Raw genomic sequence first — 14408 nt, 5'->3', positions numbered from 1 at the left:
AGGTCACAGATTGTGTAACGAAGATATCAATTGATTTATTGCATTTTGATTGATGGAAGTAAATTAATAATGTTGGTCAGATTATCTGATATTGTTTGTCCAGTTGCTAATAATAATATGTATTGCACTGGGACATTCCATACGCTCACAGAGAGGATTCAAGCTCTAGAAAGATTTGATTCTGATGTTGGACCTTGCTGTCACAGGTATAACATAAAGTAACGGATTGATTCCTCAACCTCACCTAAAAATCACTTCACATCCTAGCACCTCCCCATCTCAGTGACCTTCTCCTACTCCACTATTCTGCTTGTGTCCTCTGCTTGGCTAACTCAGGCCTGTTGCCCGTCCTCTTCCGTATTGCCATCGTGGCAATGCCTTCAGCTACTACACACCTAATTTTTGGAACGCCCTTCTTCTACCTCTCTATCTCCCCCCACCCACCTCTTCTTTTAGGCTGGGGGAATCTTTCCGACTTGAAGGGCGCTATTCAAGTCTAATTTGTTGTTGATGTTCACTTGGCACTATATAAATGCAAGTTGTTGTTGTAATTTGGAAAGAAAATGATCAGTTTGAAACTTTGCACAAAGCCACTAAATGGAGTCAATCGCATTATTTTAATATAAATTATTATTTTAATTTGTAACAGTATTTTTCTTGTATTTTGATTCCTTCCATTTGAGAGCTGGGTTCAAAATCAACTAATTTTTTTATGACTGTCCTAAATTATCTTGATCATTATTTAACATTGAAGAAGTAACATGAGGGAGAGAAAAGGAAAGGGATGTTTGCTATTTTTGAACGAGCACTCACAAGTATAAGAAATCAAAATACAAGACTTATTTTTGACTGCAATGGTTACAAATTACAATGCCAATTTCCATATTTAGCAGCATTTGCAGACAATATCGAATAAATTTATTGCGCACAGTATTAATCCTTATAACCAGTGTGACACAAAAATCAGCCAACCACACTTACTAGTATTGTTGTGGGATATTTGTCTTGTGGTTTACTCATTGCATGTCTGTGTTCCCTTGAGGTAAAATGCCTTTTCTGAGTCTTTCTGCCCATCGCAAAGAACTTTGGTCTTGGTGAATATACCATTGTCAAAAGGTTCATGTCATCTTGGTTTCTTCAACTACCACTGTACTACTGTACTTCACAGCATGTGAATTGCATGGTAATGGGATTGTGGGTGGAAACAGCAGTCTGAAACTAGCTGAGTAGAAACCTAGGAAAAAATGTTTCATCTATCTATACTAATAATCTTCTTCTACCTTCTTCTATCTATCCTAATAAAACGACAATGTCTGTCTGTACTTCAAGAAGGATCTCAATAACCAATTGACATAGAGGCATGATTTATACCTCATCGAAAAGGTATTGCAACTGGGAGTGACATGGGTATATTTGTTTACCAGTATCTCCTATCGTCCATGAGTTATTTTCAGTTTTACATTTTTCGCTGCAGTTACACCTGGTGGCCGCCGAGTCAAAGTGGTCCAGTGGCATTGTTTGTCACAGAGCACCTACGTATGTACGAACACACTGCAGTTACTCTTGGTGGCCAGGCCAGCTGACATCCAGGGTCACAGAGCACGCTTGTAGCCAAAAGGCAGGAACAAAATAAAGAACACAGACGCAGCTAAAATGGGGCAACAAGAAAAATTTGATTTTTAAAATGACGAGTCCTCCCACTGAGTCCTCCCAAAAGGAGTCCTCCTACAGGAGTCCTCCCAGATGAGTATAGATAAAGATCAAGATAGGTTCCGGAGTATAGATGTCTGTCTTTGTGCCAATCTACATTCCATATTGGATCCTTTAGTTGCAAGCAAACCTGAAATGGGTACAGCTAGTTTTTTTATAATATTCAAACAAGGGGTCTTTCCAGCCTTGTATTGCACTTTTTAAATTTCACTCACAAATCCTTGCATTTGATATTGAACCTGTGACAGTAAAATATCTATAAGAGCTTCACAAGTAAATATTGTCAAGTGTAGTAACTGTTTTTGTAGACAAACATGGCAGCTAATTTGTACACTGCAAGGTCCCTCAAACAGTCATGAAGTGAGTGATCCATTTATCTGGAGGATTGTTGGACAGGAGAAGATTGGAATTCCTTACTTATCAGGGACAAAGTTTTGTTTGATATTTCAGTTTAAACTTTAGTCCAAAGGAAGCAGTGTACTGTCTTACATGTAAGCATACAACAACAACAAAATGACATTTGTAAAGTGCCTTTCACGTTGGGAGGCTCTGGACAGAGTTTCAGACCCGAGCTGGGGGTCGGGATTGGGGAGGGTGGAGGGCGGGAGGGAAGCAGGGAGATCGAAAGCACGGTCGAAGAGGAGAGTCTTGAGACGGGTCTTGAAGGAGGCAAGGGAGGGGACGAGTCGGAGGGACTGTGCGATGGAATTCCAGAGTGTAGGGGCAGAGTGGTAAAAGGCCTGCCCACCAATAGTGGGGCAAGCATGGCAGGGGATGTGAAGCAGGCCAGAGCCAGCTGAGCGAAGGGAGCGGGCAGGATGGTAAGGGGTTAGGAGGTTGCAGAGACAGAGGGAGCAAGGCCATGGAGGGCTTTGAAGGTGAGGACCAGGATCTTGAACTATATCCTCTGCGTGATGGGAAACCAGTGGAGTCAGGCAAGGATGGGGGTGATCGGATCATGGAGCCTGGTGCAGGACAGGATACAGGCTGCAGAGTTCTGGATGATCTGCAGCCTATGGATGGAGGAGTTGGGGAGGCCGACAAGCAAGGAGTTTGCATAGTCAAGCCTCGATGTAAGGAATGTACGTATGAGGGTTTCAGCAGCTTGCGGAGTGAGACAGTGGCAGAACCGGGCGATATTGCCGAGGTGGGGGAAGTCAGAGTGGGTCATGGCACAGATGTGGGGTAGAAAGGATAGTTGAGGGTCAAACAAGACCTCAAGGTTCCAGACTGGCTCAGTGAGGTGGAGTGTGCAGCCATGGATGGTGATGCTGTCAGCAGCTGAGTTGTTGAGGCGCTGACGGGATCCAATCAGGAGAGCCTCGGTCTTTTTGACGTTCAACTGAAGAAAATTAGCTCTCTTCCATGTGTACTCTGCACAATATTTCAGTAAGAATTTTTCCAGACAAAACAAGCATTTGTTGAGTAACAAAATTTACCTGAAACTAAAGCAAGAACTGTGCTGACATAAAATCTTCTTGATGTAGTGAAAACAACTTACTCAATTGCCACCACAAAGAACACTATTAAACAACAAACAATCCAACAGAACAAATAAAGACTACAAAGTGTCTGATCAACTTGACTGTATACAGATAGTCACAGTTATCGTTTTCAACTGAAAACAACAGGGCCAAATGTGAAAATTAGCTGCACAGGACAAGACAATCTCCAATTTGATCCCATGTATAAGCTGAATTAACTGGTCTCAACCAGGGACAATAATAGGATTGTAAAATTGGCCCTGAATTATGAAACAAAATGCATGCAACCTGGCTCCAGGTTAGAAACTCCACCAAGGCCTGGAGTTACTCTATTCAGCCTTATCTTTAAAGTCAGTTTTCTGCAATTCTTGAAAGACAGAAAACTGGTTAGAAAATTCAGGCTGTATTTAAGAATTTGCCAATTTCTTCATGATCTGAAAGGCTAAGAAGAGTCTAATAGTGTGTAGGTCAAGTGGATGTACCCTTCCTCATTGGAGCTATACTGTAACCCTCCACCCTCACTCCCTTGAAAGTGAATGAGAATGTCAGTTGAGGCAGTGTGGAGTTTGACTGAGGAGGGCAGGTAATGTATTTCCCTTTTTTTCTTTGAGATTCACAGCGTAAGGTTAAGGGATTACCGATAGAAAATGGATACATAGATGGGGAGAAGTAAATCACTATTTTTAACTGATTTAGACAGAAATCCCTTTCCTCGGAGATGGGATCTGAGCAATCCCAAGAGACTCAACTGTCCCTACAGTCAAGGATCATTTAGAAGAGTTTATATGAAATATGTGAGCTCCCATTCTGTGACTGTGAAATATACAGAAAATGAACATGCGGAAAACCACCAAAGCCGCTTAACTGGTATAAATAAAAATAAATGACTCTTTTCAGAGATACACGTTGTTCCAAGAGGTATTGAAGGGTTCAAATAAAGCTCATGTACAAAGCTCTAGTTCATAGTTCACAATCATCATCTGAATCCCGAGATTAGATTATAATAGGCATGCTCAATGCTAATGTGACAGGGATCAGATGAAGATTTTCATAGCCAGGATACATAATAATAATAATAGAATATACAGATACTTGAAAGATCATTACATGCAGATGGTTTCAAGGTGAAACACTCTGTAACACTAACATGCAGTGCCACCGAGTGGTAGGAAATAGATTCACAACTGTGACCTTCCACATAATGATCTCAGCTGCATCACCAAGGGCAAGCCAAGCATATTCTGTTAGATGCACACATCCTATCTTTCTTTCCAGACACCGACACAAACACACACTCAAGCATTATTTTCTGTCCATATCACATTTACATAGATTCACTTTACTACCTCTCTTCATCCATTTTATTTTATACTCTCCCCCCTCCACCCTGTGTTCCACTGTCATCCTCTCTCGTTGTCTATCTATTAGCGTGAAAGAGAGAGAGGTCCATGTATATTGAGACAAAGAGATAAAGAGATGGAGAGAGTTATGTTTGATTACTTATTATGTGTACATTTAATACTGCACATGACATTTAATATAGCTCAAAGAACATTAATATTTAGTGTATGTTCTACTACCTCTTGAAGAACCAGGCAGATTATTAACAATCTATTATTTAGACATTGGAACATCTGTTAAATACCAAATGTCACAAAAACCTAGAACAGTTAAATGGTTATACTGGGGTTACAATTTTCAATTTATTTCAATGCCATTTACAATGTAATATTGATTCCAATATATATGATCTTTCAAGTAGCAAACATGGAACAAACGTGGAGTCCTGTAGCTCAGTGGTTAGAGCACTCGCTTTGCAAGCGAGAGACCTGAGTTCAATTCCAGGCAGGGCGAAACCTTGGGCAAGTTTCCTTACTCCACACGCCTAATAATAATCCCTCCAAAACCAAAAACAATAATAAATTGATCATTTTCAATCTACGACTGCTTGTGGGACATTGCTGTGCGCAATTGGCTGCCGCATTCGCCCACAAATATACAGTCAATTCACTTTACAGTGTGTTCTGTGAAGCGGTTTGGGACGTCCTCCTGACGTGAAAAGCGTTATATTAAATGCAAGGATTATTATTATTATAACAAACAGCTTTGAAAGAGTGGGATATGCACAGAAATCAAGAACAATAACTTACATAAGAACATAAGAACATAAGAATTAGGATCAGGAGTAGGCCATTCGGCCCCTCGAGCCTGTCCCGCCATTCGATAAAATCATGGCTGATCTTCTGACCTAACTCTAATTACCTACTGTATCCCATATCCCCTAATCCCTCTGTTTTTTTAAAAATCTATCAGTCTCAGCCTTAAAAATGTTCAAAGACTGAGCATCTACAGCCTTCTGGGGTAGTGAATTCCATAAATTCACTACCCTCTGAGTGAAGAAATGTTTCCTCAATTCTGTTCTAAAAGGTTGACCCTTAATTTTAAGACTGTGACCCCTGGTTATAGATTCACCTACCAGGGGAAGCAGTCCCTCAGTGTCTACTTTATCCAGCCCTTTATGAATCTTATATGTTTCAATAAGATCTCCCTTAATTCATCCCAGGAACTAACCGAGTGAATCTACACTGCACCCCCTCTAGGGCAAGTATGTCTTTTTTAAAATAAGGAGACCAAAACTGCACACAATATTCTAGGTGCGGTCTCACCAAGGCCCTATACAGTTGCAGCAAGACTTCCCTACTCTTGTACTCTAAACCTTTTGCAATGAACGCTAACATGCCATTCGCCTACTTAGTTGCTTGCTGCACCTGCAAACTAACTTTTTGAGACTGGTATACAAGGACACCCAATTCCCTCTGAACACTAACACTGTCCAATCTCCCCCCTCTATAAAGTAATCTGTTTTTCTATTTTTGCTACCTAGGTGAATAACTTCACACTTCCCCACATTAAATTCCATCTGCCACCTACTCGCCCACTCACCTAGCCTATCTATTTCCGTTGCAATCTTTTTGCATCATCCTCAGAGCTTACTCTCCCACCTAGTTTAGTGTCATCCGCGAATTTAGATACCTTACATTCAATGTCCTCGTCTAGATCATTGATGTAAATTGTAAATAGCAGAGGCCCAAACACTGATCCTTACATTTATATAGCACCCTTCATCCACTCCATCCCGTTCCATCTCTTTCTGTCTTTAAGTCTCTCCTCAAATCCTACCTCTTCAAGTGCATCTATGGCTACTTCCCTTTACCCCTCTCCCTTGCTCAGCATTCAACCTCGTCCCTGTAAAACACATTACTCTACATGAAAGGTACTAGCTAAATAAATCCAAATTGTTGTGCTGCTGTAACATGAATCTATCTACACAATCCGAGTTCCAAGGTCTAATTTGCAAAACCCATATGCAAAATCTGCAGGTAAGGTTCACCTTGTGCAAACACATGTGTGCAGAGGGAATTACAGGTGCCCTTAATTGTATCACAATTTATGGACCACATTGTAAATCAGTGCCCGCTTTGATTGTTTGCCAGCAGCGTCTCAGACTTACAACAGCCACTTCTAAAGTTACCCGCTGGCTCACCAATCTGGACATACTTGAATGTTACTAATCACCTTTGTTGTCATACGAAAGAGAAAGAAATGGAAAGGATCATAGGTGAGTGTACAATCCTTTACATTACTTACTGTATCAGGGGCAGCTGTATTTTTACACACAGTTAGTCCAACTCACACATTTCCCACATGGGCTGTTAGGCTAACCTGCAAATTTAACAACAAGGTTGCATCATTGACACAATTAATATTAACTCCACAGTGGTACCACTGTTGAATTAAAAAAAGTCCCTTCTGGGTAACGGTAAGTCTTATAATGTCATTTGGTTTCATAAATGGTGCCAAGCCAACAAAGTCCATCATAATTGAATTTAGTCTGCTTGACTGAACCTTTACAGAGTAATTTATTTAACTGAATCCAATATGGTGGGAGAGAAGCACATTGTATAGACTTGATATGTATGACTAACTCAATTAGGATCCACAAACCCATTCGCTAACAGTTTCCTTTTGAAACAATTATCTGGGATCTTCAGGAAACGAATTGGGAAATTGATGTGTCTGCAGTGGTCAAGAAAGTGCTTGTCAAGAAAGTCCTGACTCCGTTGTCAATGTCTAATCACTGACATTGAAAGTAAATTCAATTTGACAGTGCTCACTACTTAAAGCTCCCTGAGGAAGAAGCCATCCTTACTATCAAACAAAATGACTCGGAAAATCAGCCTTACATAAAATATTCCATTCATTATAATCTCAGAGGAGTTTGTTCAGACCATGTTGGAAATAGATCCAAAGCTTATAGGTTTAGTTACCTCAATGTGGACATCAATTCCAGGATCTATTGTTCATTACCTTTCAATCTCACAGACTGACTTGACTAGCAGTACTTATCAATATTTTACTTTGGTGCTTACATGTCATCTTGAGTCCAAGTTGTTACAACTTGCCTGTGTTATCAAATAGTTTCCAATACTTCAACCTCTATGGTCTCTAACACAGCCTCTCAGGGAGTTATTTTTATTGTAGCCTGTACTGAAAACAAGAAAGACAAACTCTAATAATCAGCCTAATTATGATTCATCTTTAAGCCCATTTTCTTCTCTTTCAAACCTTGTTATCTTTCAATAACAACTTTTAAGATGGAAGTAGATAATTATTTGGGGAGGATAAGTTTACAGGGCTATGGGGAGAGCGTAGGGGATTGGGACTGATTTGGGTAGCTCTTTTTAAAGAGCCAGCACAGACACGATGGGCCAAATGGCCTCCTTCTGTGCTGTATAATTGTATGATTCTATGATTCTATGAAACCATTACAATGTACTTCTGGATGAAAGTTCACACTTATCAAGGTGACGGATGTCAATGCTGGCAGATGAGGTACTTCTTCTCCGTACCTCGTACGATTGCATCAGCAGGTCAAATAGTGCATTCTTTACTTCAAAGTAAGCCCTGTGCTGTGTCAATATTAAACTTGGTGTTTGATATCTATAAAGTCAAGAATAGAAGAACTTACTGTGATTGCTGGAAATCTAAAATAAAGACAGAAAACCTTAAGCAGGTCATTCAGTAACTGAATAAGAAAAATAGGTTAGTATTGCAGTTATAATGAAAGTGCAAGCCCGAAATATATCACTTCTAAGTTACCGTTTTTCATGTGTGAACCATGTCCATGTGAATTGCCCTGGGGGGGGGGGAAGAAGGCATCATTGCCAAGAATCATGCTTTCTTCGTTCAGTATTCACTCAAGTGGACTTTACAGCAGTGGCCTCTGGATAGCGATTAGTAGGAACAGGAACCCTGGCTGATTTATTTCCCTTCCTAACCCAAGGGTCTCCAAGGCAAATTGTAGTGCTCTGGCTGAAATCAGCTAACTCAGAATTAGAGCCATTTCTGGGAAGGAAAGCCCTATTCTTCTTATAAATATATATATATATATTAACTTTCTATTTCCTGGTGTATTGCATCTTTAATTCAATTAATAAGTGTTGAAAAACAGCAGCGAGTCTCCTCTGTTGGTCACTGTACATAGTTCTGCTTTGGGAAATGGTCTCACGCAAGTTGCCGGGAACATGTAGCTATAGCTGCCTTACAGCTAACTCCTGATCAATGAGCTGACCTCAAGCCCAATACATGTTTCTTGGATGTTTCTTATACTAGACACAACTGGAGTGCTGTCCACAGCAGGAGAACCCTATACTTGTGTTCTGATGATAATCAGACGGGGTAGGAAAAAATAAACTTTTTTCAAACGGTCCAGTTATCGGTCAGGTGAACTTTCTGGCTACCACACTTTGGAATCTACCAATTGAAAGATAGCCACTGCAGTTCATACAATCTTCTGTAAAATATCAGCACATTCAGATATCAGCACAACGTGTTGCCCTTTTTTGGTTAGCCTGATGTCTGACCATCATCTTGTTTAAGGGTATCCAAACCAGACTGAGAGTTCCATGTATGCTTCCTACACATGGAAATTTCTGTGTCTCCTCGGAGGATCACACCTTACTTATCTTTTTGCAGAGTCTCTCCACACAAGTTGGCAAGAGCCATATCTCAGAGTGTCCATTGGGGACTGTTTAACCAGAGTTTAACCAGCTAAAACTGCACAACTTGACATTGAGAGGATAGCAGTAGCACTTGAACAGCAAGCTACCCGCAGCTTGTCCAGCTAGAACCATCTGTTAGGGCTTTAGCTTGCAGGGTTAAACATGAGGTGAGTGGAAAGAATCCTTACCCCCAGTGACTCCAAGTCCTGCCAGTTACTATCATTAGGAGAAAACTAGAGACTCAGTGTGAAGTAAAGGTTGCTGCAGATGTGAATATCACTTCTATTCATATGGTGGTAATTCTAACTACTCCTGGTTGATTTCCCCTTCAGCAAACTTTTTAAAAATACATCATTATTTCCAAATCTATGAGACACTTATGAATGGGAATTAGGAATGTGTTGTATACTGTCTTATCAAATTGATGATAGGTTGCTAAACATGACCTTTCAGTTTCATCTATCTATCAGATACATGTCTCCATATCAGCCCTATTAATTATACATGGTTCACCAACAAAAAAAAGGCATTTTCTGAATCAGGTCGTTCCATTATGTAATTGTATTATAGAAAATCTCAGGCCTCTACTGTATTTTCTCATTTGAAAGGATGTATACATGTTTATAGACAAGGGTGAAATATTAGATGGCACCAACAGAGACATCAATTAATTTTCATGCATACATATTTTTCATATATGTGTCAACATTCCTCCCATTTGGAAGCTGAAGATAAATATTTAGTGAAAAGGTACCGGTAAAGTCAATTTAGCTTGTATTTTACTTAAGCTCAGACCTGGCATTAATGATGGTAAAAAAAACATTACTGCAGCATTGACAAAAGATTCCTGTTTGCATTGTTTGATGAGACATTATACCAAGATCCTGTCTGGCTGATCAGGTGGATTTTAAATGATCCCATAGCACTATTCATCAAGGGATGGAAGTTTCTTCAAATGTCCTGGTCAACAATCCCCCAAATAAAATAAAAAAATGTGATTTTTGGTGTGCGGGGGAGAAGAGTTGACAAACCAGTGTTCCCTCCAGTACTTACAGTAGCACATTCCAAATATCTTCTTTGGAAAATTGTCATGAAGCTATTTCCCCTGATAAATCTGCATTCAACAGCTGTCTCGGCAGGCCTTTCAAATATGACACCACTCAATCAGCCTGCTAGTTCCTGAGAAGCATTAAACTGCACATTGTTGTAGACGATTCATCATTGACTATTACATATTTGGACAATAAAATGTCCCTTAAACAGCATACTGGGCAGTGATGCACTTTGGTTAGAGTTTCACTAAAATATTGGTTGATTTATGTGCAACAAGCTGAACGTCAGCCCTTGTAATCTTCTGCCCTCTTTCTATCAAATGGTTTGTTTCCGCTATGATCGAGAGGAATGATTATTAATAATTATGCAGCCTCCAGCCCACAAGAGGTTTAATTCTAACCTACCCAAGTGTTTCTTCAATGTTATTTCACCATTTGGGAAATCCTTTATCAAATATTAATGAAGACTGCTGCTTCTCTGCTGTGGTCTTCTCACAAGACTGAAGTTATTACCAGGCTGATTAATCATTGCTGACACAATTAACTATTAAATAATTGTTTAATTCCATTGACTGGCATCATTTGCTGGAGAGCAACTAAATAGATTTGGGTTACAAACAATATTTCCATATGATTTTGTCAACTATTCATTTATGGGATTCATATTAATAAAAAAGCAACCTTTTTTGGAGCCTTTAGCAGTGGTAGAAAAATAAATACAGATTGCATGCCACTGATTGGCTTGAAATCTTTTTTAAAAGAACAAAGCACACTCCCCCATGAAGCCAATGAATCAACTGTGAAGTTAAGCCATATGGAAAGCTGTTTCCCACGCTGTATCACATTAGTTGATGTCAGCCAGATTTGGGAGTTGGGTCGCTACAATTAGCCTCAGCCCCACTGGGTTAGGGAGAGAAAACTTGGCCTTGAAGCCTGAGCTTTGACTTCTGATCACCGTTTAGAGCCCCCTACTTAGGGGTGCACATGTGGGGATGTTGAGTAAGGATAGGAATGGGCTTGGCCATAAATCCTCCCACAGTCAAATAGCTTGCCAGCTCTTAATATCCCAGCTCACACACACAAGAGTGAACACGAGGTACGTGGTTCAGCCACACATTGTTTTTGACAATTTGAGGCCTAGAAGAGTTCGAGCAGGATTGGGACTTGTTTGTGCCGATAAACTTTCTTCCCTCAATGTTCCAGTCTAATTTGTTTAATGGGGGGAGTAGGCCTAACCTCACTCACCAATAAAAAAAACACTGGTAGATAAAATGATAGAGAGCTGTCAGCACTGGTGAACCAAACTCTAGCGGGAGTCAGCATCTACAGGAGAGGAGAAATAGGAAAAGGGGAAGAAATGTTAAAATGCTGAAGCCTGGAAAAGATGAGATAAGTTCAAGTATTTGTCTTGCTTTTGTAATGGGGATTTCTAAATGGATCTGTTTAACTCTAATTTCCTACGATCTTTATCAAAGCCACAATTTAATAATAGGAACAGAAGATCAAAGTTGTGAGGCATTTTAAACCACAACAATTTCATTTTGTTCACAGTACCAATCTCAGAATCACCTTGAGTGAATGTCTTGGATAATAGCACATTGATTCACTGGTTGAACACGGTAATATTCAGCACTCTGAGACTCTATCTGCATGAAGAACAAGATAAATGCAAGTTGTTGAATTTAATGGACCATGCAAAATAATTGCTTCAAAATAAATGATTGAAGAACAAATAGACTTTAATTAGACCTTTAATTGTTTTAGCTTCAGTTACAATGCTCTTTTGTATGCATAACCCTTGGTAACTTCTAATTTGTAAAGAGTTGGTCTCTCTGATACTATCACTCCTTTGCCTTCATCTTTCAGTTCCAGCCACCATAGCAGAGCGTTTCTCTGTTAAGATGGCTGGAATGATAAGTCATGTTTGAGTTGAATCAAAATGATAAGTCATTTTCAATTGAATCCACTGCTGAATAGTATAGTGTTCAACTGATAGTCTAGGCTGACACTGCAATGCAGTGCTGTGGGAGAACTACATTGACAGAGGTGCTCTCTTTCAGATGAAATGTTAAATCAAGGTCCCATCTGCCTGTTCAGGTGGGTGTCAAAGATGCCATGGCAGTTTTTGAAATAAAAAGTGCAATCTATTCAATATATTGTATGCTCTTAGCCAGCAAAAGCAGAGTCAAAGGTTATCTTATTGGAAAGCAAATGCAATTACCTTTGAGTGAAAAATGTAAGGTTTCATAACACATTTAATATAATTATCCCATTAAATTCCAACAGGCCATAACTTGTAAGATCACATTGTCTTAAAATTTAAGACATTTATTTAAATGTGAAACATTCTTAAATGCAATCTGTATGTAGAAATCTATTCTTTCCACTGTAGAACTGTGGAAGACCAGCTAATTAAGGATGAATTTAAGGAATTTGCAGAAAAACTATATGAATTTAAATTTGAAAGCAAAATAGTCTTATAGTCTATGATGAAGTAGAAGTTTAGGTCTTAAATATCCTATAGAACAGTGAATTTGTCAACCTCTTATTTTTAAAAGTGTTTGTATTTCCATACTACAGTGTTTGTGGATCTTTCTTTCTGAATAGTTGTCATCATCTGTTTCCTAAGTGTTTTCAATCAGTCATGAATTATGGTGAATGTGGTGGAATCATCAGTGAAGATAAGATTGTGGGATGTTCTGTGAGAATTATCACGAGTGAGAATTAACATATCAAATATCACATTCTGTAACCAACCCCCTCTCCACCATGAACAAGTTACAATACTAGTACTTGACTATTACTTGAACTCTTCAAGAGCAATGAATACATTTCCATTCATATTGTCATAAGGAGAGGAAGAAAAATATTTTTAATTATTTCTGTTCCTTATAACAAATAATAATAATAATAATCCTTGCATTTGATATAGCGCTTTTCACATTGGGAGGACGTCCCAAAGCGCCTCACAGAACACACTGTAAAGTGAATTGACTGTGTATTTGTGGGCGAACGTGGCAGCCAATTGTGCACAGCAATGTCCCACAAACAGTCGTAGATTGAAAATGACCAACTTATTATTGTTTTGGGTTTTGGAGGGATTATTATTAGGCGTGTGGAGTAAGGAAACTTGCCCAAGGTTTCGCCCTGCTTGGAATTGAACTCGGGTCTCTCACTTGCAAAGCGAGTGCTCTAACCACTGAGCTACAAATGACATCCTACCTGTTTTCACCTTAGTTGTAGATTTGTAAGGCTTAACTTCAGATAGTTAGTGTTCACAAAAAGTCTTGTAAATTTTACGTCAAGCATATATATATTTAAATGGAAATGAAAATGAATATGAATATTATTCCATTTTTTACTGGATTCTCCAGCATCTTCAGATCAGGAAATACTCTAGCTTTGTCAATGCACTTTGGTTGGAATACCTGTGCAACAACTTCCTCGGTAACTTTTTGGTTGGATCTTTGTAGCCAGATGACAATCGTTCTGACGTCTTTCAATTTACACTTTGCAGCTTCTGCAGCAATTGTGGCCAGTTTGGCATACTTTACAGTACCTATTCAGTCTGTTAACAATTGCTGCTCTATGACTTTGTGCAGTCTTGTGGCATTGATGAATTGGCTTTACAGCCCAGATGAAATTCTTTTCTTTTTCTTTATTCGGTAACGATTATATGAAGATTCATCTCATTGGAGCGAAGTTTCTTGCATCGTTTCTCACCCACCATTCCCCACAGTTACTGCCACCAACATAATAAATCATGTCATTTGCATAGGGCTCATTTGCATGAATAAACACAGTGAGTTTGTATCATATCAAGTAATATCTGATAGGAAGCTTTAATTTCTGTCAATAGTGTAAAAAGAACCAGTCAAGTTGAAAATGGAACATGATCCGCTTAGTGATAGCTGTGAATTAAACTTAGTTCAATTGTCTTTATCTACAGCGTATATATGAAAAGTTGTCTCTGGCCAAAATAATTTACTGATCTTCAAATCAATGTTTTTCCCAAACTAAATCAGCAAATGGGAATTTTATTTCACTGTTCTATAAAGCACCTCATTCAAATTACATTGAAATAACCAGAAAATTACCGA

The sequence above is a fragment of the Callorhinchus milii genome, unplaced genomic scaffold (genome assembly GCF_018977255.1).
Source record: "Callorhinchus milii isolate IMCB2004 unplaced genomic scaffold, IMCB_Cmil_1.0 Scaffold3, whole genome shotgun sequence".
NCBI lineage: Eukaryota > Metazoa > Chordata > Chondrichthyes > Chimaeriformes > Callorhinchidae > Callorhinchus > Callorhinchus milii.
The sequence above is the reverse complement of the archived record's forward strand: the minus strand, read 5'-3'. Positions refer to the sequence as shown.